We start from the raw sequence: 7,379 nt of genomic DNA on the forward strand, positions 1-7,379 counted from the left end.
GGTGTTGTATTCAAATTCAATGGACAACAAGGCCTTCTTCCCATAGACCAGCTCATAAGGAGTGAATCTAGTGGTGGTCTTCCAGGTGGTATTGTAGGCCCAAGTGGCCTCAACTAATCTATCTTCCCAATCATTTCCACTACTGCTAATCACTTTGGTTAGAATTCCTTCCAAAGCTCTGCTGGTTACCTCCACTTTCCCATTAGGTTTTGGGTGGTAAGGAGTGGATGTTCTATGCCTGATCTTGTGTTGGCTCAACAAATTTTCAATCATGTGAGATGTAAACTGACTGCCTTGATTAGTGACCAGCTCTCTAGGTACCCAAACTTATAAAATACATTTTCCCTTAAGAATTCAGCCACTTTCTCTTATGTTACTGCTTTGATGGCCTTCGCTTCAGCCCACTTGGTTAAATAGTCAGTGCACACAATAATGTACTGCTTTTTCTTGGATGGAGGGTCAATGGGTCCAATGAAATCCATGCCCCACTTTTCAAATGGCTCAAAAGTCACTTGAGGTTGTAGAGGCATTTCATCCCCTGGGGTAGGTTTCCCCATCCTTTGGCACCAATCACAGTGACAAGTATACCTTCTCACATATTAGTGAAGAGTGGGCTAGTAATAGTCGACTTGTAGTACCTTGAATGTTGTTCTTTTGGCTACAAAGTGACCTCCACAAGGCCCATCATGACAGGTCAGAAGGATGTAAAATACTTCCTCCTCCCTGACACATCTTCTCAAAATTTGATCCGGGCCTAGTTTGAAGAGGTTGCCCCCAATCCAAGTGAATGGGGCACTCTTCCTTACAATCTTTCTCTTTTACTTGGAGGACAAATTTGGTGAAAATTGTGCAGACAACAAGTAATTTTCTATGTCAGAAAACCATGGAGAGAGAACCGAAATGGAGAATAAGTGTTCATCCGGTAATTTATCATCAACCATTTCTTCCTCCCTTGCAGGAAAATTCAACCTGGATAAAAAATCTGCAACAACATTCTCCTTGCTAGGCTTATTAATAATAGCTAAATCAAATTGTTGTTAAAGAGAGAGTCCATACAGGTTGGTAGAATTTTTATATTTGTGGAAGAACGTGTGAACAGTTTTTGAAACCAATGTTTCGAACTGACTTAGTGAGTCCATCATTAGGGCAATGTGATTTGTATTTTGAGAAGAGAAAGCTTGAAATCATGAAGCTATTAATAGTTAATTGAGAAAAATATTTGATGTCTTCTTTTATTGTCGACTTTTAAATGACTAACTGATATATATATATATATATATATATATATATTTATTTATTTATTTATTTTTATTTTTATTTATTTATTTTTTTAATAAATATGTTTTTGTTTTAATTAGTGATTGATTGTGTATATATTTAAATTTATTTATTTATTTATTATTCTTTCTATTTTTCTATTTTTCTATTTTTTTTAATTCTTTATTCCATGTTAATTGTATGTTATGTATTTAAGTTCTTTTCTATGTTGCAATAAAAGTAACCATCTAATAATCTGGGAATTTACAACAGGTTTATACATCAAGTATTTATTTGCGGCATGGTCATTATATACAAATGTTTGGTAACTTGTAATGTAATGCCTAAATTTGTTCAATGAATACACAACAGCTAGGAGCTCCTTTTCAGTCACTATGTAGTTTAGTTCATCTTTTGACAGATTCTTACTGATGAAGTAAATGGCATAAGGTATCTTGTCATCTGTTTACCTAGGGATGCTCCTATGTCTTTGTGAGAGGCATCGACATGTATATGGAAAGGAAGAGCCCAATTTGGGCCTTGGAGAATAGGTGCAGTAGTCAACTTGTCCTTTAGGTTGTCCAAGGCCTCTTGAAAGTTTTTTGACCATAAAAATTCGGAGTCTTTGGCCAATAACTCAAATAAAGGAGAAGCTAACTTGTTAGTCTTTTATAAATCTCCTATAGTATCCAGCTAAACTTAGAAAACTATTGACATCCCTCTGTTTTTGCGAAGCTGGGACCCTTTGGATGATGGCTATTTTATTTGGGTCTACGTGCAGTCCTTTCTGGGATATTGAATAACCTAGAATAGTCCCTGCAGTCATCAAGAACTAACATTTTTCGGGACTAAGGGACAAGTTCATTTCAATGCATTTGTTCAGCACCTTACCCAAGTTGGAGAGAGCCTCCTAGAAATCACACCCATAGGGTGTAAAATCATCCATATAAATTTCCACTGTGTCATTGACTAGCTCAGCAAAGATACTCAGGACTACCCTATGGAAAGTGGTAGGGGCATTCTATAGGCCAAAAGGAAGGACCCTATAAGAGAAAGTACCCCAAGGACAGGTGAAGGTGTTTTTATCCTAGTCCTCCGGGCTAATCTGGATTTGATTATATCTGCTGAACCCATCTAAAAAAGAGAAAAAAAATTTCCCTGCCAGGCCATCTAACACTTGGTTGATGAAAGGTAGAGGGAAATGGTCCTTCTTTGTTGCTTTGTTTAACTCCCTGTAATCAACACAAATCCTCTAGTTCCCATTTTTCTTGGGAACCAAAACCAAAGGAGAAACCCACTCACTGTCTGAGATAGGGTAAATGAATCCTGCATCCAACAGCTTTTGTAGTTCTTCTTTGACTATCCTTGAGAGTTGGATTCATTCTCTTTTGGGGTTGTCAGACTCATTTGCAACCTTCTTTGATATAAATGTGGTGAGTATACACTGAGGGGTGCACTCCCTTCATTTCTTTGTAACTCCAAGAAAAGGCATCCAGATGTTCCCTTAGCATGTTGCACAACTTTTCTTCTTGGTGTACAGAAAGAGAGGGGTTGATTTTCAAAGTTCTTTTAGGGCCAAATTCTATTATCTTGACACGAGTAGGGTTTGAATCAGCTAAGCATAGATCAATCTGATGATTTCTCTTGGTTTCCTTTACTACTTCCTCTAAGGACAAGGTGCTGGGAGTTGGATTTTGGAGTATGTGTTCAATCAAATCATCTTCATCCGGTTGTCCTCCTCCCATGGCAGCTTCTAGGGTATATAGTCAGGCTGAGTATACTTCATATTCTTCCTCCTCTTCTATCCATAAAGGTAAATCATGTTCTAAAGATGGCTGAGCATGAGGGTACAAGACCAACTACTTGGACAGATGCCCATTTTTGATAGTCATGTTTCCAACCCTGCAGCTGATGTAGGCATTGACAATGGCTAACCATGGTCTTCCAAGTATGAGAGGATAACTATTAAGCTTGGCCTTAGGCTGTAGAACTAGGATGTCTACAAGGTACTCCCAAGAGTCAATGGAGACCATCACATCCTCAACAATCCCCTCAGGGGCCACTGTGGAACGGTCTACAAGCTGCAAGACTATTGTGTTCTTTGTTAATGAACCTTGGAGATTTAGATTGAACATGGTGTCCTTAGTCATTACATTAATGGAAGCCCCAAGATCAATTAAGGTGTGTGGGACAATGGTGTCGTTTATGTGCACATCTACTACAAGGCTTCCAAGGTATAAATACTTTGGGAAAATTACCTAACCCAGCATTAAGTCAGATAGCTGTCTAATGACATTAATGGTAGGGGTGTCTCTTTTTTGCCTCCCTAGATGTTTGAAACACTTCTCTTTAATTAGTTTGTTGTAAATAGGTACATCATTAATGGCTTGGAGAAGTGGAATTTTGACACAAATTTTTTGAATTCACCTAGAAGTTCATTCTCTTCTGGGGTAGGCTAGACTAGATGAGTTAATCTTTCAAGAAAGGGTGGTGGATTCACTCTAGGTATAATTTCCTCTCTTTCCTCCTCACTCTCCCTTGGTGGATATGGAGGTTGGATTTTTGGGACTACTCTCCCAAACCTAAGGTTGATTTCCTAAATTTCCATAGCATAAGCAGGGTAGGATGTCTCTCCATTGTATACTTATTGTGCATGTCTATTGTTTGGGTTCAGATTTGGTTGGGCAGGTGTTATAGACATTTTTGTGCCTTACAGCTCTAAGCATGAAATGTCCATAAACCAAGGGATCCTAAGTCCCTAAAAGAGTTATTCCTGCCCCTAAAGGAGCAAGGTCAACCAATTACAGCTTCTCCCAGAAGTTCTCCACCAGAAACTGCTCAGAATCAGTCAAATCAGGATCATTTCAGCTGCTCCACTAGCTAGCTGCATTGCATAGCACCCCAGTACACTAGCTAGGTGCGTTGAAACACACCTAAATGCACTACCAGGGTGCGCTGAGCGGGAAATGACAAATGTCAGTGTCATTCCGCGAGGTGGACAGACAAAGGAAGCTTCCAGAATCTTCCCCATTGACACTTGCCTCACTGAGTTCGACCAAGGATGAGTAAGAGGCTCTCAGTCTCCATGTGGAAGCAAGAACTGACAGAGAGAAGCCACTAGTCAGATCATAAGCTGACTCATCCTCTTTGCATACATCTATATATGGATCCCTCATCCCAGAGATCCAGAGGCTGGAATTTTGTACATTGAAGAGAATTGCTGTTGGTTTTGAGATAGAGATCAGTGCATTGGGTGATTTATGCTTTGTTGGAGGTGAAGAGGGGATTCCTTTGCTGGGGGGTTGATGCTGGATCAGGAATCATCGGTTGTAACTCCTCCTGGACCTTCTTGTTATATCAATAAAACTATTTGAGTTTCTCCTACATGCTTGTGTATCAATGATGTTTTGTTATATTTGCATGTTTAGCTTAAATCTGATCCTAAGCTATTTATGAATGTAAATCCATGTCTTTGTGTAGCTTTCCTCTTCTGTGATCTTGCAGGAACTTGGTGAAGCTGGGCAAGTAAGGGAGCAGGTAGCTGGAAGCTGTCAAAGAGGAGAGAGATTGGATCAAAGGACTAGCGCAAGACACAGGTTGGTTCATCCTATTCCTCTTCGTTTATAGTTCATAAAGAAGAATACGAAAGTAGTTTTCCTTGTTTGTTTCTAAGGTACTGTCACACCTTAGTGGGATAGGGGCGTTCTGAGTAGACACTTTTCCCGTTAACAAAATGGCGACTCCGCTGGGGATCGTGTCTAGTTAGTTTGTTTGTGTTTCTCTTGTTGTTTGTTTCATAAACACAGAAGTAGCAATCAAACTGCATTTGCCATTATCAAATGCAAAGTAGACACCTGATACTTCAATCCATTCACTGGATTTGTTTATGATTTGGATAGCTGATTCACAAATGATCTGATTACCCTTTGTGATAGCTCTTAGACCTCCTTTAAATCCACCCTCTGATTGTGCATTACTGATTGCTTTTACTCGGCCAAAAACCATAGATTAAACTGCAAACCGTGACCCAGAACCCGGATAGAAGTCTCGTTTCTGCCCCAGCGCAGGCACAGCGAAGAGATTCTGCATTTCAACGCAGTTCCCGAAAGGGCTACCTGCGCTGCAATTCAGTTTCTCTGTGTAACAGGTGCGCTGATCAGCCTAGCCCTGTGCAGCTGAGGTCCTTTGCTTCATTTTTTCAGTTTTGTCTCTGATTTTGCAGCCTGTGATCAGTGTGTGTCTGTTTAAAAACCCCTTTTCTTTGCCTTAATTCCACCTCCTTTGTACAAAAAGACTGTAGATGCTCTTTGTGTGTTTGTTACATCATTTACAGTTTTCCATTGAAAGAGTAGAATAGTCACACTGTCGTCCTTGGATTTAGATCTATCGTAAGTGCTGATTTTGATCTTAGGAGAAAGTTTATTTTCTATTGACAGTCGATTATGCTTTTACTTTTGTCTTTGGTCTGAATTTGTCACTTTCTAGCATCTAAACGAGTGTTTATTTCAAAATCATAAAGTGTCGTAATCTTCTCTACCTTTTGATTTCGAAAAGAAGCTTGTTTGTGTTTGTCACTTGAAAGCAAATTCAGATTTGTACATCAACTTTCTTTTTAGGCATCAATATTAAGAAAGTGAAAACAAATACATGCATATGTGCATTTGCATATTGATAGTCTGTTTGGCTTGATTTAGGAAAAGTGCATTTACAGTGTGCTCTTTGCTCTTTGAGAAAAGATTGTGTCTTTCTTTTCCCCTTGTAGCTAGGATTTTAATTGCTGAAAAGAGATAAAAGCTTGCTTATCATCTTTAGATTACATTTTAGGAATTACATCTACATCTCGTGGTGATCCCAAAAGGCAAACTTCTAAGAAAGATCAACTTAAAATAAATTGAATGAATCTAACAACGCTTTGGAACTTAACGCACAACATTTAGAGGTCTAGGCTAGAGACGTATTCTGGTGTCATAAAGCCTGGTAGCTGTTGTCCTCACTAATGGTTAGGTGATTCCTCCACTTTGAGACGATAAGTGCTAGTACAGACTTGTGCTCCCACGTACCATCGAGTATATATTGGGAGACCCCTATAGGCTTAAAACCTTTTATCCATAGGAAGTTGTGTCGGCCGCCCTACTAATCGCAATGCACCGAACACAGCATTCGGGAAGATTGACTGCCATACCGTAAAAAGTATTCTGCAGTTTTGTGATTGGTTTGGTACTCCCTCTACCTAGATCTCCAGAGCAGTCCCTTTCGTTCCTTTTCAGACTCCTTAACGGAAAAGGTCCATCTGAGCTCTTGTCACTTCAGGCTCATTAAAAATCGAAGGAGACTAGAGTCATCTTTTTTTTTTTCTCGACTCTTTAAAATTGAAAAAACAAGTTGTGTCAAAGCGTCTTAAAATTTATTTTAAACAGAATATTCACCCCCTTTTCCTACGTTGATCTTAGGTTGAGAAAATGGAGTCTACCAACCGAGGAATTCCCCTTGGTGGAAATCCTAGTCCCTTATCCTCTTGGGGAGATGTTGGTGCACCCCATATGGCCACATTGTCGCTTCCAGGACTGACAATTGGCTTGCCAGTCTGGCTCTTCTCAACCAATGTCGTTCAGAACACCACTATTCCTGAACAATCGAATCAGCAACCAGACGAGTCCAGAGTTTCCCACCAAACTTCTACTTCCTCTAATTCTTCCTCTCCCCCTTCCTCTTCGCTTGATGGGGCTGGCAAAGCCAAAATTCAAGTTCCTAAGGAGAAGAAGGAGAATAAGAAGAAAGAGAAGAAGAAGAAGGAGCCAAAGGCGAATGGGGGAAAACGAGTGTCGTCTAACGAAAATCCACACACTGCACCGACCAGGCCTAAATCGCGATGTGTCATTTGCAAAGGAGACCACTTTCACAGAGATTGTCCTTGCATCCCTCGGATACTAAGGGACTGGTCTCCTCGTTTGCACAATCCGGTGTCATCAACCTCTGATGATCATGTTGAAAGCACACCGTCAACTAGCGAAAGTGAAGCCCCAGGACAAAAAGGGAAAGCTAGATTTCCCTGTAAACTGTGCGAAGACAATCATGCTGTCCACCGTTGTCCCTTCTTAGACGAAGCGAAAAGAGTTTTGGAT

Source organism: Pinus tabuliformis, chromosome 6 (assembly GCF_031772625.1).
Source record: "Pinus tabuliformis cultivar Carrire ecotype Pingquan chromosome 6, CPIR1, whole genome shotgun sequence".
Lineage (NCBI taxonomy): Eukaryota > Viridiplantae > Streptophyta > Pinopsida > Pinales > Pinaceae > Pinus > Pinus tabuliformis.